The sequence below is a fragment of the Bos javanicus genome, chromosome 5 (genome assembly GCF_032452875.1).
Source record: "Bos javanicus breed banteng chromosome 5, ARS-OSU_banteng_1.0, whole genome shotgun sequence".
NCBI lineage: Eukaryota > Metazoa > Chordata > Mammalia > Artiodactyla > Bovidae > Bos > Bos javanicus.
The window spans coordinates 22,731,859-22,753,495 of record NC_083872.1 but is presented as its reverse complement, the minus strand read 5'-3'; positions in this window follow the sequence as shown (position 1 = coordinate 22,753,495).

Below are 21,637 nucleotides of genomic sequence, written 5' to 3'. Positions count from 1 at the left end.
TGTGTGTTGCCACATCATGTGTGTTTAGGGAAGGATAAGAAGGAAGCAAAAGATGAGATGGGATAAGCAGGCAGATACTGCAGATGCTACTTTGGGCAAGCTGCACCCAGCAGGCTCCTTGGTGGCCCCGATGACTTCTTGGAAACCTATGATTCTAAGACTCTGTATCATAAATAAGTGGAGTCCAGCTCCAGAAGATTCAGTGTACCAACCTGGAAAATGGGAACATTCTGATTTTTTTAAATCCTACTAAGTACTCTCTCAAGAATGATCTACTTTCTTTTTAAAAATTCCTCTGTGATCACTCTTCTACAGTCACCCTCTTCATTCTTGTGAAAACTTGAACTTGGAGCTTAATCTATCAAGCTTTCTGGTCTTCTTTACTAAAGTCAGTCTTTGGTAATGATTTATTTGAGACTGGTACACTGACCTTTTCTGTAACAATAGCAGAGAAAATAATAGTAATACAATAGCTAATATTGATTGAGCATATACTCTGTATGAGGGACGTGCTATGCGGTAGGTATTATATTATTAGCCACATGTCATAGAAGAGGAAATTGATAGATAGAAAATATAATTTGTCCAGGGTTACATAGCAGGAGAGCCAGTTAAATAGACTTTGCATCTGTAGAATGCAAATTACCACTCACAAATGAACAAAGGCCCCGCCACTCACCTCCAGATGGCTCAGCTGCCAGCCTGCCACAGTCAAGTCTCAGACCACATAACATGCCCTTTTGTGGACACTGTTCACTAACTTACTTGACTTTGATATATCATGCTTCAAAGTAGAACCTATTAACCCAGTGGTTGATAAGAAGCTAAAATGGTACTTTGGTATAATTTCTAAATTATCAACATTGAGTCCTGGACAACACTTGAATCAGGGGCACTTCAAGGAACACAGGGAGAGATTTTATAGCATATTAATGTGATGACTTAAAAAAAAAAATTCCTTACAGGACTGAGGCTACTAATCCCTTGCATTCCCCTGAGCTGAGGGTGGGGAATCCCCAAGAAACAGAACGATCCAATCACCTTCTCCTATAGCCCACATGCACAGCTGACTTCTGAGAAATGAATTTAACTTTTAGAGGTTTCATGATCAGCTGCTGGACAACATCCGGCACCAACCTAACTGCTAATCTCAGATCTCATAGCAACACAGATTGTCTGGAACCCAGAATAGTCCTGCCTAGAGCTCTTTTCACTTCTTATCACTTGAGCAAGAGCATGTGTAAGAAAGGTGTCTGTTAGCCGACAGCTGCTGATTCTCAGAGAAATGAATGGGCATGTGGCTTCTTCCATTTAATCAGTCACCATCTATCTCAGCAGTATGAATGCTTCTATTTTATACCAGACACATCCCTGAACGCATATTTCTTTTTATCCGAGAGTCCACTGGACTTTTTCAAATCCACTCACACGTGATACTTTCATAGGGCTTGATATTGAATGAAATCCCCTTTAATCCCAATCCTTCTTCACTTTATTTTGTTTCTTAACATTTTCCTTTTGTAGAAACACTAGGAAGTCTGACTTAGCTACAGGATCTTTAACCTGCCTGGAGCTTTGATATCTTCTGATTACAGCTCCTCCTTTTTTCATCCTTTGGCCTCAGTTAGAGACTTCGCCACCATAAAATGGATTTTTTTCTGAATAAGGGCACAGTGCCCACTGTGATAAAGTTGCTTTCATGCATGATGGCTATGGGACTGGCAGCCTAAGAACACTTCGCTTGATAGTAGGTACCATTTAGTTTTGACTAGAATTCTTATCTAAACAAAACTCTCTGGGCTTACTCAAGGACAATTACGTCAGCAAGAGAAGTCAATAAAGAAATACAAACGGAGAATATTGTGGGAGTTTGTGGCAAAGGTGTATTGTTTTATGATGAAAAACCAATAAAGATTTTTTAATTACATATTTCTAGATCACCTAAATAATTAGCTCCTACACTAAGTTTAATATAAGGAGACAACATGAAAAAAATTGTCATTTTCCCTTAACTTCTGCCCCTCCCCTCTAGTTACATGCAGACTCCATGTTCTTTGCCGTCCTTTTCTGTCCACCTGAAACTATTACAACATTGTTAATCGGCCACACAATACAATATAATCATTTAATAAAATACAACAGAAAGTATTTAATTAAAAAACCAAGTAAATGCTGCTGCTGCTGCTAAGTCACTTCAGTCGTGTCCGACTCTGTGAGACCCCATAGACGGCAGCCCACCAGGCTCCCCTGTCCCTGGGATTCTCCAGGCAAGAACACTGGAGTGGGTTGCCATTTCCTTCTCAAATAAAGGCAAATAAAGAATACAAAATTTCTACAAGAGAAAGCAGTTGGATAGTTTTATTTGTTCTCTACAATTCCCATATGTTCTTGCTTTAAGGTAAAATCAAGGATACTTTGTTGTTTGTGCCATAGGAGCCAAAGACTCAGAGTTGAATTTAAATTAAACAAAAAGAGATCATCAAGCTCCAAACAAATCCTAGTATGTAAGGGTATGTTTATAAAGATCAAGAAGAACTGCTATATTGCAGAAATACCAAGGGTTTGGTAGAATATAGTTCAATCCTTAGGCAGTCATTAATCATTTATGATGAATAAGCCATTTTTTCAGTATAATGGCTATTATACTCTATAATCTATAGAATAATTATTATTCTAAAGAATAATCTATCCTGCCTTTAAAGCACATTTAAAGGAGAAGAGAAAAGGAGAAGAAGGCAGGAAGAGAAGACAGTGGTGATGACACCACCTTCTTAAAGAATCAAAAAGTGGACCTGTTCATCCTCTCCCCGACCCAGACACCCAATCCCTGGTGATGTCCCAGGGATATGATATTTGATATTCACTAGGGTAGAGGAACAGAGGCTAGCAGGGCCCTCCTAAATGCCTGCCTTGGCAATATTACCAGGTACCATCCCTCCTTGAGGTTTTAGAAGGGAAGTAATGTTTACTGGGCTCTTTGGCACTTTATGTGCCTTAGCTATATGGTTTTGTTTAATTCTCAGACAAGCTTGTGAAGGAACAATGTTTTCCCATTTGTATAGATTTAGTGAAAGAGGTTGAAAAACTTGCCCCAGATCACATAGCTAACAAGCCAGGAGCTGGCATCCAAATCTGCATTGAGAATGCTATGCCTGGGCTTGTCCCGTCGTCTCATATGCGCTTCATCTCTGCTCTACCAAGAAATTGATCTAGCACCTCCTTTCCAACCTGGTGGCCCTGGCTCTCTGGCATAGCTTGCCCTCAACAGTGTTTCCTGCACTGCTCCGTATCCCTATACCTCACTGGCAAGACCCTGCCCAAGCATATGCGCTCTGCTTTGGCCAATGATTCTCCCAATGTGGCTATGCATTTGTGTTTGTCACCACTTAAAACAGACCCTCCCTGAGACATGAACACTGACAGCACAGTGGATACACTGACAGTCACCACAAGGTCAGACAACTCTCAGTGGAAATGAAAATGCTGGGGAAAATGTGGGAAACTGATAACGGCAGATGTTGTGTAATTTAATAATATACACAATGTTAATAAAATAATATTTTTAATAAATATTACTAATAAGTTTTAATAAAATATATCTCCTTTCTTTACTTCTAACCACATCAGAAAACGCTGTCATGCATGTTGCTATTTTGAGCTGTGAGTTTCTGTCTTTCTTTCTTTTTTTTTTATGAAGGAAGGGCTTTTTCAGGGTATGCCAGGGCACTTTGACTGAGATAGAAGAAACCCTCCCCCAAGATTGTTGAATTTGACATAATATTTTTCAAAGGGAGAATGTCAGGGGAAAGATATACCATCATAATCCATACTAAGGAGAGGGGAACATGAGTTGAATGCAAGAGGACTTTAAATTTGTCAAATGCTCACTCTGTGCCTTGGCTTCACATGCAGCCAACTTTATTTTCTTTGTTCCTCTCAGCAATTCTGGGAGATATAAATATTCTATGTACAGTACCACCACTGCCACCGCCAAGACTCAAGCAGCAACACTTGGTCCAGGCTCCAACAGCTGTTGAATGGTAGGGCTGGGGTTTGAACCCCTGTCTCCCTGGGGTAATAGCACCACACTGTGCAATTTCTTAATAAGCGGGGCTCTATTTAAGGTCTGGGGAATAAAAGGGTGACAAAACACACACCCTGTGCTCAAGAGGCTTACAATTCAGTAAGGAGACAAACAGATGTGAAAGATCAATAACTATATATACTTGCCAAAAAATATGGCTAAGGAGAACCACAGGAAAGGTATGACCTGAATGGAGACATTGATTATGGAGACCCTGAGTGGTGAAAGAGTCCTGGTGAAGGACAGAGATTTGAATGACATTTAGAGGGAAAACGGAGAACTTGGAAATGGAGAAGAAGCCAGCAGTTGTCTAAAAATGGGGATCATCCTGAGCTAAGAATGTGCATGTTGGATTCAGGAAATAAGTGGAAAGTGGTGGTGGTTATCATTGTTGTTTCCAGAAGTGAACATAGAGGAAGAGCTGAGAAATGACTCTTTGGAAGGTGCCTTAGGCCTTTTCTCCTCAAAGTGTGGCACCAATGTCATCATTCAGGAACATGTTTGAGATTCAGAATCTCAGGCCCTGGGCCAGGTCCATGGAGCCAGAATCTGCATTTTCAGAGGATTCCACATGTGATCCAGGGGCACAGTAAAGCCTAAGAAGGACCACCTTAGAAAAGTGGATCTGCTCCTCTTATTTTCCTTCCCATAAATCCCAAAACAAGAATGAAAAGAGGACAGGAAAGTTCTCTTTTCTGCCTTTCTGCCCCCTTCTTTTCTTTCTCTTTCTGTAGAAGCCCAGGTGGCTATTGGTGAACTCAGGGACTTGAATGGTGCTTCCTTTCTGCTGCTTTGCCTAAAATTCAACATCCTCTTTCTGCAACTTCTGTGCGTCACTCTCCTCTTCCTTTTCACTAGCATTCACTGATCTGTGAATGTCACACTGAAGAATGTGGAGAAGATGTATTTTGTACACAAATGTCCACAAAATGGAGCAACTCAATTGCCTTTCCGGGAGGCAATCCTGAAAAACTGGCCTATCTGTGAAGCTGGTTGATCTCCACACAATAGAACCTCCTGTGTGAACATTGCCCATTTTAAACAGTGGAGTTTAAAAGGTCAGTCTTCCCTTAGTGAGACTGTTTTGGAAACAGAGCACCTCAAGAAGACGGAGGCAGCTTCAAGTTGTGAGCCCTGCCTTGTGATTCACCCAATTTGTTTAATTCAGACTCTTTATTCCTGTTAATTTTATTGATCTTCTCACTTGGGACCACCGCTACCATTTTGGGAAGAGATCAGATTTAGGAGAAACTTGAGAAAAGGAACACTGTACGTAAACGGGGGGCACTTCTAGTTTCTGAGCTGACACATAAAGAACTTGGAAGTCTTCACTTCTATCCACACAACAGGAACAAAACTGAACAAACAGGAAACCAAGAACTCTTCTTAGATCTTTCAGATAATTGAAGTCACAGGACAAACCACTGTCCCCCAAACTGGACAGACAGATAGATATGGAGAATTACAGCTTACCAGGAGCAGAAGCTTTTCAGAATCAATACCAGAGAAGGACAACCTCAATTATAATTGACAACTTACCAGAAGCTGTGTGTAGAGAAGTCTGAGAATTAAAAGCTTGTAGGAGAAGGCAATGGCACCCCACTCCAGTACTCTTGCCTGGAAAATCCCATGGATGGAGGAGCCTGGTGGGCTGCAGTCCCTGGGGTCTCAAAGAGTCAGACACGACTGAGTGACTTCACTTTCACTTTTCACTTTCATGCATTGGAGAAGGAAATGGCAACCCACTCCAGTGTTCTTGCCTGGAGAATCCCAGGGACAGGGGAGCCTGGTGAGCTGCTGTCTATGGGGTCGCACAGAGTTGGACACGACTGAAGCAACTTAGCAGCAGCAGCAGCAGCAGCAGGAGGGCCACAGTTCTATGAGCTTCACCTCCAGGAGCTCCATCAGGTTCCCGCTGTGAAGATGAAGGTGGTGGGAGGTTGGGGCGGGGGTCATTCTCTCCTGTTTCCTGCAGGGGGAGGACAACAGTGGCTACTTACTACACCTTAAAGTACCCCCAGAGCCCTCCAATCTCCTTAACAAGACCTGCCCTCAAGGAAAACTACTTTATCAGAGCCTGATCCACTGGAGTTTCACCAAAGGACTTGGAGGAGGGAATTGTCCAACTCAGTCAGTGAAAAACAGACCTAAGCATAGGACGTTAGAGTGCTTCCCCACCCCACATCTTACCAACCTGTCTACAATGCTCCTGAATAATAACAAGAGAGTATAGCTGAAAGAGCTGGATGGGAGGAGAGCTTGGGGGGGAATGGACACATGTAATATGCATGGCTGAGTCCCTTTGCTGTTCACTTGAAAACTATCCCAACATTATTAATTGGCTATATGCCAATACAAAATAAAAAGATTTTCTTAAAAAAAGAACTGCAAGCCTCAGACTCTAATTAAGGTCTCTGCGGGAAAACTCAAAGACAACCTGGGTGACTAAAATGACATGAGAAGAAATTTTAGCCTCTGACACCACATAGCATGAACATAGTCTAACTTAATATAATAGCTAAATAATAACTTAACAGCCAAATAAATATGAAACATCACACCAAATACTTATTTACAATCAACTGGGGGAAATTTGTAATGTAGGTATGCACTTAACCAGATGTAGTCTCTGCTCATGTAGCAGAGTGTTCTAGATTTTCTGCTTAGAGAGGAAACAAAGGACAAAGAGAAGCAGTCATATGAATTTGGGATTTAGACAGAAGAGAGAATCACCTTCCTGCCTACAGACTCTACCTTCTTTGAACTTGACAGCTGTCATCTAGCCACAGGCAATTATTTACCTGCAGTTCTTGCCATCAGTGAAATAACTTCAGCTGATATTTTACAGATTACAGAATCCAGGGGGTTTATTTGTTGCAAGTCATCAAGATTTCTATGAAAGTTTTGTAGTTCATTATAATAATGAGTTAGGTAATTAATGCTAAATATTTATAGGGATAACTTTATCTTGACAAACCTTATGTGTTCAAGTGTTTTTCCAGCCCATTTGTCAGACCTGCTTGCCAATGTGTGGGTGTCATGGGAAAAAAACAGATTCCTGAGAACTAAGGACATCTAGCTTCTAGTTCTGATTTTTCCAGGCATTTGTTGTATAATCAAGGGGAAGTTGCATGTCCTTTCTGGGGCTCAGTTTTCCTAGCTGTAATATAGGATAATAGTAGGTAGACTATTTCAGCCCCAAAGACAGAATCCAGTAAAGTCCTAAGATGTCATTTCAATGCACAGTTATTCATGTCTGTAAGCTTGTAAGTATGTATGTATACAATATGGTGGCAGTAAAAAAGAATTATGAAGATTAAACCTAATTCAGATGCAACTTAAAAGCATGTCCTCAGAAAATATGTATATTTTTGTAGAAATCACGAGTTTCTCTAAGTTTCATTTTATTTTTCTAATTTCTGCACCTTCTCCCCATGCAACTCTCTGTTCCATCTCTTTTTAAACCTCTCTTCAGAGCTCTACGTATGTTTTGAAGGTATGGTGGAGAAATAGAGTTTTGAGATTTGCAAACATCTTTGAGGCATGCCAGTCAGCTTAAATTTGGCTGTATGTGGATTTTCTCTAACAGGAAACCAAATAAACCACTCTTGACATGACAAACAAACAGTCATCCTGAGAGCAATATTTTTAGGAGCTAAGTGTAAATGAATAAAAAAAAAATTGATGGTGATTTGTTTTCCCTGAAACATAAAAGGAAGCTAAAAAATAAACATCTCATCCCAAATGCAATTTGGATCTTATTGAATTGAAAACAATTGTGCAAAGTATTGAGGCCATTTGAGGATCACATCAGGCAGCTGGGTCCCACATCCGCCTAAAAATCTTACCTCTTATATGTAGCACACAATTACGGGTTCGCTGAGCAAGAGTAAGTCATTCCAGTGATCCAGGAGAGGACAAAATTGGAAAAACACAGCATTAGTCACCTCTCCCCAGGGATGCTCATGAAGACAGACCTGTGAAGGGAAGACACCAGGCTTGGGATTGGTCCTGGCTGTTCATGTGTTAATGGGAGGTGGTAGTTGAGGCCAGGACTGAGAGCCCATCGATGGGCGAGGATCTGGAACTTGCGGTGAGTTCCATGCAAAACTGACTGGTGATGAAAATGAAGGAAACGGATCAATGCCAGGACTATTCATGTCTTCAGAATAATGTAAGCTGACATACAAGTTCAAACAAGGCTGTGAGCAATGAGTCAAGCATTAAAGGAATCAGTTTACCCATGGGTTTTTGTCCACTACACCCGCTTTTCGGAAGTCAGGAGAGCACAGATGTTAATTAAGAAAGAGATCTGGAGTCAGATAGTAAACTCCTAAGTGCCCGCCTCAGTGTCCTTGTCCATAAAAGAGTGACTGTGATAAAGATAGTGCCCAACCCACTGGGTTGTTGTAAACACTGTAAGAAAAGAATTTGAGCAAAACGAAGCACCTGGACTTGTGTCCTATCCATAGTGGTTATTGTTACACAGTCCTCTTTATCTGTTCTGTCCCAACACTTCCCAGCTGCCCTTCTTCCCTCTTCACAACCTCGTCTGACCTTAGGATTCCTTCTAATAGCCTGTGCTCTAAGCGTATCCCGACTAAGGCCCCTTTATCGTGTGTGGTTGCTAAGTTGCTCAGTCGTGTCTGACTCTTTGCAACCCTATGGACTATTGCCCACCAAGCTCCTCCGTCCATGGGATTCTCAAGGCAAGAATCCTGGAGTGGGTTGCCATGCCCTTCTCCAGGGGCTCTTCCCCACCCAGGGGTGGACCCTGCATCTCTTATGTCTCCTGCATTGGCAGTCAAGTTCTTTACCAGTAGCACCACCTGGGGCGTCCAAGGCCCCTTCAGACCTTCCTCCAACTCAACTTTACAAGGTTTTGTCGGACCAGCATTTTTCAACTCCAGTGTGCATAAGGGGCTTCTTGGGGAATCCAGATAAAGTGCAGATCCTTATTCAATAGATTTGAGTATATCCTTGGGACATTCTGCCTTTCTAACAGGCTTCAATGCTTTGGGTCTCTGGGCCACAGTTTCAGTTGCAAGTCACTAGGCATCCAAATTAACCAGCATGTTCTTTTTCTGATCCACTTGAATGATTGAATTCTTCAGTCAGATACTAGGTTACTGTCTGTAATCTACAAGTAATCTGATCCTCTTTCAGTCGTGGAATCCAGTTGCCAGATAGATTCCTCACATGGCTTCATTTCTCTGTATGCTAAATTTAAAATTAACCACGTTAATTTAAACTAAGGTATTTGTGAGAAATGACACCTTAATGTGTAGACCAGCCAGCAAGTAATTTCGCATCTAAGGAAGCTTGGTCTAAGGCTCAAATATGAGACTAGTAATTTTAGGAAGATATATGTAAGGGCAAAGCTACTCTGTTAGCCATCCTGAAATTACTAGACAGGTATTTACAACATCAAGCCATCCCATAGTGGTTGGGAAAAATAAATGGTGAACACAGACAAATATTTTTTTCCTGTAAATATTTCCACACAGTTCAGTTTAGTTCAGTTAGTTCCATTTAGTTCAGTTTAGTTCAGTTCAGTCACTCAGTCATGTCCAACTCTTTGTGACCCCATGGACTGCAGCACACCAGGCCTCCCTGTCCATCACCAACTCCCAGAGCTTGCTCAAACTCATGTTCATTGAGTCGGTGATGCCATCCAACATTCAGGACCTTATTTAGAAATAAGGTCTTTGCAGATGTGTTTAGCTGAAATGAGTCCATATTGGATTAAGTGGGCCCTAACATTGGAGTTTTCACAAGTGACACAAGGAGTCCAGGGTGGTAAGACACACAGGGAGGACAGCATGTGACAGTGGAGGCAGAGACTGGAGTTCGCTGCCTTAAGCCAAAGAATGCCAACGATTACCAGTGATCACCAGGAGCTGAGGAAGAGGCAGGGAACAGACCCCTCCCCTGAGCCAACCCTCAGACACCTGCGTTGTGAACTTCTGGCCTCCTCAGCTGTGAGAGAATGAACTTCCGTCATTTAAGCCATCTTGTCTGTGGTAATTTGTTACATCAGCCGTAGGAAATGAATATACCATCCATGAAGGGAGAAGTTCAGTCCAGGTGCCGGCTGAACCCTTGGTGTTCAATGCTCAAAGGCCGTCTGCCCTTTTGATCTCTGGAAGCTGAGCTGGCAGTGGAGAATTAGGGGAGACTGCCAACATGGACGCCCTAGTCCTCTTTAGTAACAGGGGAGAAGGGGAAACTTTTTTCTCTTTGGTTTGAAGAGGAATCCTTTCAAAGAAAAGATAATTGAACACCCATAAGACAGAGTTCCACCGGGCCCTCAGCTTTCACATCTGGCCAAATTGCCTGACCACAAACCTCTCTGTGTGGTCAAGTCTAAGGGGAGGCAGGTAGTGAAGGAGAGGCAGTGGTAGAGGAGGCACTGAATGAAACCTCCTGGGGATGATACCCCTGGACACAAGCTAAAGGAGGATGATGAACGATGTCCAAGAGGTGAGGGGTGACAGCAGTGAGTGGATGAGATGGAAGCAGTCTAATCCATCAGTGCTATTTTAACTCCCCTGCCCCCACATTTGCAGGCACTTTGGTTTGTGCTTTCTTTAGAAGGAATGATGCTAAAGCTGAAACTCCAGTACTTTGGCCACCTCACGTGAAGAGTTAACTCATTGGAAAAGACTCTGATGCTGGGAGGGATTGGGGGCAAGAGGAGAAGGGGACGACAGAGGGTGAGATGGCTGGATGGCATCACTGACTTGATGGACGTGAGTCTGAGTGAACTCCGGGAGTTGGTGATGGACAGGGAGGCCTAGCGTGCTGCGATTCATGGGGTCGCAAAGCGTTGGACACGACTGAGCGACTGAACTGAACTGAACTGAACTGGTTTGTGCTTCTTGCCTCTGCCTGGGTACCAAGGCTTGCCTCCTAGGCTTTCACAATCTCAGACAACTTGGAAACTTTTGCTTTGACTAGTGAGGAGCCTGAGATCCACATTTATCTCAAGAAAACATATTCAATTAAGGAAAACAGACTCCTTACCCATGATTATTCTATATTCAGTAACGCTGGTTAAACATAGGCCTCCTGCCAAAAAGAGTCTTCAGTCTGTTTAAACAGAATGAGGAAAAGGCCTCAAATTATTCTTTTCCCATTTCCAGCCCAGTGTACTCATATCTTCTTTATTCTACTGTGTGGTTTAAGGAAGAACAAGGCATTCAGAAAGGACCTTTTATCTATAGAAATTAAAATGTCCTGTTGAAGTGCTCTAAACACTTTTAATCTGCTAGGGTTGGCTGAAAATGTTATCACCAAGTGTTTGAGGGGATTGCCAAAGTGAATATGTGCATCTGAGGAAATTCAAGTCCCATCCTCTGTCTTGAGTGGATCTGGGACTTGAGCAGCAGATTTGGTGTTGAAAGGACTCTCTGAGCTCAAGATCTGCCAGTTACTAAGGAACCTGAGAACATTTCTTCAAAGTCTTTGAGCCTCAGTTTATTATATATAAACCATTGACTACTAAGTTTGCAGAGAAGACTTTATAGCAGATTTATAAGTCATAATAGATCACCTAACCAATAAATCATTCACACTCATCATCTGAGTGCAAAAATGAAAAAAGAACTTCACTTGAGAAGTTTCATCATTTTCATCATTTATGAAACCATCCTCCTTTCTGTTGAAAGTTCTTCTTTCTCTGATTTTTTTTTTTAATGTGGCTTGAACTATATTTACAATGGCATCAGCCCACTTCACTTTTTTTTTTTTTTTACCAAATATGGCCTCATTCACAATATACTCTATATCTTTAGTCTGGGTTTAAAGACATATCTCTAGAGTTCTCTGCCCACCTTTTCCTCTAACCATTTAGATAATCAGGAAACGTATGAGTATTAGTTCTAGAAGCTTCTGGTGTTGGTGGAGTTTGAACTGCAGTCTCAGCCTTCTTTGGTGATTCAAATTCACCTTTCTCAACCATCGTCATGGAGAACAAAAGCAATACAATATTTTGATTGTTATATACATAAAATGAGATGTTATATTTAAACATCCATTTAAAACTTTTAAAGCTCTCTAGAAATGTATTAAAAATTAAATGCCTTTTTCATTCAGTAAAAACTTTTTGAGCCAGGGAACCTGGCTGAGTTCTCCCATGTTACACTTTTCAGCTGTCTAGGCTTACTTCTAGCCTTTTGGTTGTATGGAAAACTGTATCCTGAGGGTATTAAGGATGTGTATATTTATTCCTATAACAAATATTTTCTGGGCATTTATTAAATAACCAGTACTTCTCTAAGCTTTGTGATAGCACAGAGAGAAAGAAGTAAGTCATAATTTCTGCCCTCATGAAACCTATGTTCTAGCAGTGGAGACCAGTGGTAAGTACACAAACTAATATAATCATTCCAACTAGATTTTGTATGATGAAGAAGATGAAAACAGAAGCTAGCAAGCCAGGAAAGAAAACCTTTATATGGTCCATCTGAGATGGCATCGCTGAAGAGGGATGTTTAAGCTGAGACCAAAGGATAAGAGATAGACCTGTGTGAGTGACTTCCAAGGGAAGGACGTTCTTGAAAGCGAGATTTGCCTGAAATAGCAACTGAACAGAGAGATATGCAGCTGCAGTGTGGTGAGCTGTAGAAGGAAGCTCTTGGGGAGGTTAGAGAGGGGCCAAGGGTCAGATCCTACAAGACCCTTCAAGGGCCATGTGTTGGGTTTTATTTCAAAGTCGATAGAAGGCCATTAAAAAACATTAAGCACAAGTGTAATGTAATTTGGTTTATATGTCAGTAAGATCACTCAGAGTTCTGTGAAGAAAATGAGCTGGAGCGGGGACAAGAATGAAACCAGAGAACCAGTTAAGGAATTGTTGCAGTGCTCCAGGCAAAAGGTTCTATTGGCCTGTATTCTTTTTAATGTACAAAGATTTTATTGGAAGGAACTCCTATGAGAGGCAATGGGGAGGAAGCTGAGAAAGGCTGGAGAAGCTGTCAGAGCACCATGGAGCCTGACACTGAGGGATGGTTGGAGGGAAGGCAGTTGGCACCATGCTGGCTTGTACTGACCTGGCTGCAGAAGAAAATGTAGAAAGGCAGATACAACAGACAAGTTTTGGAATTGAGCTGAACAGGACTCATTAAGGGACTAACTGATAGCGGAAGTGGGGATGAAAAAAGGGAAGAATTAGGACTTGTCTATTTAGCACAATGCCTAACACATAGTAGATGCTCAGTAAGCATATTCAGGATTTGTCTTTCTCCCATAAAAGCAAGATCTCCCAAACTGATAATCAAGGAAAGAACAGAGGATTGTAGAAAATAGATAGATAGGGTGAGTGAGAACCTAGCGGATGAATAAAGGAGGAAAAGACCCAAATTTCCTTTTGGTGAAGCTATATAATGACTTTACTGTCAGTGGATCAAGGTTAAAATCTTTTTCCATGTGTCTCCCTCCAGACAGCTTTTCAATAAATGTCAAGACATCCTCTCAGGCCAGCAGAGGCAGAATTGAATATTGCATGGTGAATAAGCGACGGGACTGTACAGAGAAAAGACATTTTTAAAGTTACCTTGTGATCTAGGAAATAATTTTTCATCATTTCCTTGGTTGACTTTGAAGAGAGAGCTTAAGAATAAAGAAAAGACTATGAAGCATATAGTCTGAGAATGATGGAACCGAGCGATTCTGTCTTGGTCCATCTATTCGTATATTACAGGGGCATTTGTTAGCACTCCACTTTAGCATAAATATCGCATACATGCATAGCCACGTTTCTTTTGAACAAGACCACTAAAACAAAAAAGCCCTGAAATAGACAACATAATCCTTGCAAAGATTTTTAAATAGGAAGCACAAATATTCCCACACTTCAGACTGGCAAGGTTAGAAAAAAATAGATGAGGGTCACATATATTAAATACTAATGTAAGTGATTGCAAACACCCATGCTTTAATTGGCACCGTGGTTTAATTCAGGACATTTTAGAAATTCTGATAATCTTAGAAAGGAGTTTCAGACATCTATATTTGTCCTCAGTCTTTCTTCCAAGATTCAATTTATGGACCATTTTTTAAAATCCTGCTAGCTCTTCACATTGTGCCTTCTAAATTTCCTCTAAGTGAACTTAAAAATAAAATGTACTTGCCTTCATGCTAATACCATTTGGAGTCTAAAAATGGTATTCAGGACTTTAGTCCTGCTCTTTCGCCTCTGGCTGTGGTTTTTAGTCTCCTGGATGTGACTGACGCATTGGGAAGGGACCGCATCACACACATCTTCGTTCTACTCAGAACAGTGATGCTTAAGGGGTCTGCTTATTCTCTAACTATAGCTCCTTCACTACCCTCTCAGCCAAATGTTATCTGGAATAGTGATAGCTTTGAAAAAAGTTATGTTTAAAAAGGGGTGACCCAGCCATTACAGGGATTAAAGGAAATTGTTGTTAGGTTGCTCAGTCATGTGGGACTCTTTTGCAACCCTATGTACTGTAGCCCGCCAGGCTCCTCTGTCCATGGGATTTCCAAAGCAAAAATACAGGAGCGGGTTGCCATTTCCTTCTCCAGAGGATCTTGCTGACCCAGGGATCCAACCTGCATCTCCTGCATTGGAAGGCGAATTCTTTACCACTGAGCCACCAGGGAAGCCCAAAAGGAGATAATAAAGGTTGTAAAAGGGAAAGGAAGAATATGTCTAAGCATTGGGAAGTGGCATCAATAAACACTGACTTAGAGGCTGAAAGGTCCTTGGAAGGATCCTTCACATTAGGTATCTGACTTGTTCTCTTTATGCTGTGGTCAACTCTGAAACTCAGACCTTCTCCAGAGGTGCATTGTGTGCATAGACAGGCACAGTGCGTGGCCAGTGTCCTCCGTGTGATATATCGAAGGCCACCCACGTTGACTTGTAGCAAGATTTCTAAAAATGCACTGGGTAGTCTGACCTCACTTTGCAACTACCTTTTTTTCCCCAGCCTGGAGTGACAGGAATGAAGATTTTAGAAAATATGTGTAATTGATGAGTAGTCCATAGCAGATATTTCTTCTTCTTTTTTTCTTGGAGTATAATCGCTTTACAATGTTGTGTTACTTTCTGTTGTACAACAATGTGAATCAGCTATAAATACACACACATCCCCTCCCTCTTGGACCTTCCTCCTACCCCCTCATCCCAACCCTCTAGGTCATCACAGAGCACCGAGCTAAGTGCCCTGTGTTGGCAGCTATCTATTTTCTATAGCTAGCTATCTATAGCTAGCTATCCTGCTAGCTATCTATTTTCCTATGGTGGTAGTGTATACATGTCAATACTAATGTCTCAGATTGTCCCACCCTCCTTTCCCTCCCTGTGTCCACATGCCCATTCTCTATGTCTGTGACTCAGTTTCTGCCCTATCTTTTCTGACCCCTACTCCCTCCTTAGGTGGCATAAGATGGCCACATCCTTTGGATCATTTGGTACCTGGGCTTACTCCCCTACCCTCCTACACACAATGCTTTATTGTATTTATTCATATACGGGGCTGTCTCTTTCCCCCACTAGTCTCCTTAGCAGAAGGGACTGAGCTTTATTTGTACTTTCATCCCTAAATGCAAGATGTAGATGTCTCAGCCAGGTGAAAGGATCAGGAAGCATTCTCCACTTCCTGTATGAAAGCCTGTAAAATCCTGCTCCCATGGGACCTTGTAAAGTAGGAATTCACATAGTAGAAAGAGACAAACACATTAATTCTTCCCTGTTCCAAATCATGACTAGTGTGGAAGTTTTAACGGAACAACACGTACCACAAAATTTTTATCTATCCCTTGTCCTAATGGTGAAGCAAAAAGGAGAAATATAGGGGGTCCTGGCTCCTCCAGGCTGAATTTGGGGGAGCCTGCTTCTGGCCTGAGAGAACCGGTGTTGAAATTTCACAGGGTCAGCCCGCCTCACAGCCCTGCGGAAGTGTAGGCTTGCTTCTTTATTGTTATCATCAGCCAACACCTTATCTTAGCAGAGGTGGGGATGTTCTGCAGCTACAGAGGAGCCAGTGGCTTTCATTTATCTTAAATGAACTTTCCTGAGTTCAGCCAACACTTCTGATGAATTTTAAGCCACAAACTCAGAAACCCAGAAGTCAGTGCCACCATTTCCAAAGGACAACCTTAGTCAATTTAACTCATTACCCTTGACTATGCAATCCCTGAAAATGCAGCATTTAAACCTTCACTTCAGAATAGTTTATTGAATGACAAGGGCTGCTAAGGTAATCATCTGATTTAATCAGCACTACAGTCTCTGGTCAGGAGCAAAGTGACCCTTTTAAAAGAGAAATTTCTGGTGTCACTGGAGGTGATGCCCAGTACATGTTTGGTGAGGGAATGAATGAAGCAGTGAATGACATCTCAGTTCAGTTTTCACTCTTTCACTCAGCACTCTGCATAATCACCTCTCCTGCCAGCAGGTGCTCATGTGTACTAGCATCACTGTCTGATTTTAGTTCTAGAAGACAGTAAATGTAAAGAAGAAACTTGGCTGCTGGTATCACAAAAGATGCATCCTATGAACCTAGAGCTTATTATAGAGAGCAAGTCAAAAAGAGAAAAACAAATGTTGTACATTAATGCATGTGCATGGAATCTAGAAAGATGGTGCTGATGAACCTATTTGCAGGGTAGTGATGGGGACTCATAGAGAAGAGACTTATGGACGTGACAGGGGTGGGGGAAGGAGAGGGTGGGATGAACAAAGAGAGTAAGTAGCATGGAAACATATATACTACCATATGTAAAATAGATAGCCAGTGGGAATTTGCTCCATGATTCAGGCAACTCAAACGGGGGCCCTGTGACAACCTAGAAAGGTGGGAGGGAGGTTCAAGAGGGAAGGGACATAAGCGTACCTATGGCTGATTCATGTTGGTGTACGGCAGAAACCAACACAACACTGTACAGCAATTAGCCTTCAATTAAAAATAAATACATTAAGAAAACAGTGCATCCTAAAGAGTTTAGGTGACTCTCAGAAGGGGACTTTTTGAAATTACCATTTTTTAGTCAACAGAAGAGTTGGAGAAATTTTTCAGCCCTTCAAAAAATTAAGGGTTGATAGGTTTATAGTCTTTGTCCCTTGGGAATATCAAAGTATTATACACATGAAGAAAGTTGCAACACCAAATAATTTTTTTTAAATACTGAATATCTTTCTCCATTATTTCAGAATATGACATTAGGAGAAAACTCTGAATGCTTCCTCAACAGGTCACTTTACTCATGGTACCATCTGTATCTTTTGTCACTTGGGTCATTAATTCCTCTTCCCTTCCTTCTTCCCTTCCTTCCTCTCTTATTCTTCCTTTCTTTCTCTCCCTCTCATTTCCTTTTTATTAGTCACCAGGTTTAGATGTATTCATAAACATTATATAGTCCTCACAACAATGAAATATAAGTATTAGTGTAAAAACTGAGTCTCAGAGACATTAAGTAACTTGTCCTGGGCTGCACAGTACAGCCAGAATTCAAAACCAGGACTGAAAGGCTCCAAGGTCCATGACCAGTCCATGTTATCAGTTTGTTTCTGATATTGTTCTTGAACTGACTGTTGAAAAACAGTAATGTGTTTTGCGGTTTATTAAAAGCTAATGAAAAAGAAGAAAAAAGTTGAAAAATAATAGATAAATCAGGAACATAGCATATTTTTATAGCCCTAAGCCAAAGACAGAGCAAAGCAGAATTAAACAAAAATTAAATGCTATTTCCTTCACGATTTTTCTTAATATATTGTAAAACTTGATCATGTGCCCTTAAAAGCCATAATACAATTATCTGGATGCAATCGTTTGACAATGAAATGCAATTCTTTGAGTCTATTTTGATATTCAAAGACAGCCACAATGGCCTCTAGGGACAGAAAATAAAAATACAGATAGAGACACGTGAAAGGACATCATTTACAGGGAAGTCTCAAATATTTTACTGCCCTCATTTTTTTGGTGGTTGTTGTTGTTGTTTAGTCACTAAGTCATGCCCAACTCTTTGCTACCCTATGGACTATAGCCCCCAGGCTCCTTTGTCCATGGGATTTCCCATGCAAAAATACTGGAGTGGGTTGCCATTCCCTTCTCCAGGGGATCTTCCCAACCCAGGGATAAAGCCTGTGTCCCCTGTGTTGGCTGCCAGGTTCTTTTCCACTGAGCCCCCAGGGAAGCCCTCTTCTACCACTCACCATGGTTATTTTTTCCAGAGTGCCATGCCCGTGTTCCTTCCATCTCAGAATCTGCACCTTTTCATCATGTTTCCTTTGCCCATCCCCACCCTCCATTCCTGTCCTCCCCTATCTTCTCACCTCTGTCACCCCTTCTTATTTATCCTTCATGTCTCAGCTTACCCTTTCCTTAAAGAGGCCCCCACACAGCACCAGCTGAGTGTGTCTCCCCATCCCACCAGCTGAGCACTCGCTAGTTCTGGACACTGTTCTAAATATTTCCCATGTGCTGCCCTTTATTCCTCACAACAACCTTCAGAGGGAGGTACTATTATAGCCCCATGGCATAGCTGGGGAAACTGAGGCACAGAGCAATCAAACAACTGGCCCCCTGTCTCCGGGCTGGTGTGAGGAAGGACAAAACTGGAGCTTCCTTGTTATAATCCAGAGCCCATCATTCTTGCAACCATTCGGCTGCACTTCCTCTCTTAGGAAACCCTGCCTGCTCACTCCTAGCATCCATGAAGAACTGATCCTCACAATTGTTTGTGAAATTGTTTGTCTTTTTTCAATCTTTTCCACTATAATCTTTATGGAAGCAAAGTCTGATTATAGATCATAGTCCCTACATCTAGCATTTGTGCCTGGAGTATAGGAGATAGCTAATAAATATTTGAAGAGTAAATAAATAAATAGATGATCAAATGGAGGGACAGATGGATGGGCAGATGAATGACTTGGTTGGCTTATGTCTTTAAAAAACGGTGCCAGTGAATCTTGGATTTTAAGCTTTATCCCTGTCCCTAGGGTAGTAATATCATCATCTTATATGAAGAGCAGGGTGTTTTGGTCAGACTGGGTCTTGGTTCATCTTGATTTTCTTTTTCAATGGGAAACACTGATGTAGAATGTAGAATGTCCTACATCCAGCTAAACTTTTAAGAGGTCAACAATAAAATTGGGATGAGATAGAGAAGAAATCAGATAAAATGGTATAGTATTTTTTAGCTGAAAGAGACCATAAAGATCACCAGATTCAGTTTCTTTGTGTTACAGGAGCTGCTGTAGTAATGATTCTTAGGTACTTAGGCCAGATTGCTTCAACCTCATCTTCACCGGTTTTCAGCATAGATGGCAGAATTCAGAACTGTTCTGCCAGTGCTGTGCTGTCTGGCGTGCTCAGATGCTGTCAGATAAAGATAAGACATGGGCATTTTAGACAAGCCATATGACTCTGATATGACCCTTTCATCCAGCTATGGAACACACAGTGACTGATAATGACTTCAGAAACATCACCTGCTTACCAGGTGTCTGAACTCAAACATAAATCAACAATCTGAAGGGATAAAGCAATTATTTCACTGAAGTGTGAGGTTTGAACACAGGTTTCTACAGGAAAAGGATTTTACAAAGGTATTTCATTTGAAAATAGTATAGCAATTTTTGTTAAGATCAAAGGCTGATATCAAAGGAAAGACCTCTCTGAATATTTTCATTATTCGGGTGTCTGACCTGCATAGAAATACAACTGCAAATCCAAGTTTGCCTAGAAAAAAACTGCACAGAGAGCAGTATTCGATGGCAGAAAATTGTCCTCTTTCTAGCTGTGACCTTGGGAAACCACTTGACCTGAGTCTCAGTGTTCTCATCTGCAAATTGGAGTTAGTTCATCAACAATTACCTCTATGGTGTTTTCTTTGGGTGAAGTTTACAAAAGATGGCGAGTGCTACCATTTCTCAAGTGCATACCATGTTTCGGGAACTTTACCTACATGACCTTACCCTGTCCACAACAAAACCCTGTTATCGAGACATCAGAATTGCAGCTTGGAAAGTTATCAACGCAGTGAGTGGAAAAGCCCGGATTCAAACCCAAGTTCGTTGACCCCAAATCATTGCTTCTTCCACTCAGCTTGATATCCAGGCTCTTGTAAGAGAAAGGGCTTTGAAAGCTGTGAAGGGCTAGGTATGTGATTACTATTGTGTTTGTAGGTGGCCTTAACTGGATTTATGCTCCCTCCTAAATCCATTTTTTTCTCCTTATTCTCCCATTTTTATCTCAAAGGGAAATCCTTACTGAAAGTTTCTTTACCCTCTGCAGCTCCCCGGAGGAGACCTGGAATGGAGCTTGCAATAGCTTTGCCTGCCTGCCTGTCCTGTGGCTCTGCCCAGCTTCTTCCGTCTTTCCCAGAGGAGAAGAATAGTTGTGAGCGCTTCTTCACACTCCACAGGCTGGGACAACAAGCCACGCCCTCCTTCTCTTTCTCTCTTTCCAAGGGTCAGAGCATCTTCAGGCAAGAGCCCCTCATTTCCTAGCAAAATCCTACAGTTTGGGGAACACTTATTTTCTTGAAGATAATCTACCATTAAAGGTCTTGAATGTTTAAAATATTGATTATTTTAATGTTTTCCAGCTTTATTGAGGTGTAATTGACAAAATTGTATATATTTAAAGTGTACAATAGAATGATTTGATACAAGTATACATTGTGAAATGATTGTCACAATCAAGTTAATTAACATATCCATCACCTCATATACTTTTTTTTCTTTTTTTATTTCTGGTGAGAATGCTTAAAATCTACTCTCTTAGCAAGTTTCAAGTATACACTATAGTATTATTAACTATGATCACCATATTGTACTTTAGATACTCAGAACATAGTCATCTTATAACTATAAATTTGTATCCTGTGACCAATATCTTCCCATCCCCACCCCCCAATGCCAACCCCTAGCAACCATCATTCTACTATACTATGTTTCTGTGAGTTTGACTTTTTTTTAGATTTCACATATAAGTGATAATGATACAATATTTGTCTTCCTCTATATGCCTTATTTCACTTAGCATAATATACTCTAGTTTTATCCATGGTGTTGCAAATGACAGGATTTCCCTCCTTTTTATGGTTGAATAATATTCCCTTATGGGATTCCCATTTTACCCTTCCTCAACTGTGCTCCCAGATAGGCTTTTTTTCCCTCAAATAGAGACAGTCTTTATTTGGATTCTTCAATTAAACAGACCTGAATTTTGATTCTAGCTTTCCAATTACTAGCTGTGGCAGTATTTAGGCAAGTTGCTTAAATATCCCCTATTCTCTGATTTCTCACGTGTGAGGTAGGGATGATGAGATTACCTACTTCATACAGTATTGTGAGAGTGAAATGAAGTACAGTGGGTAAAGTGATTGACAGCGCCTGGCACAGAGCTGTGTTCAATACACATTTGCTGTGTGTGTGTGTGTGTGTGTGTGTGTGTTCAGTCAGTCAGTCATGTCTGACTCTTTGCAACTCCATGGACTATAGCCCACCAGGCTTCTTTGTCCATGGAGTTTTCCAGGCAAGAATATTGGAATGGGTTGCCATTTCCTACTCCA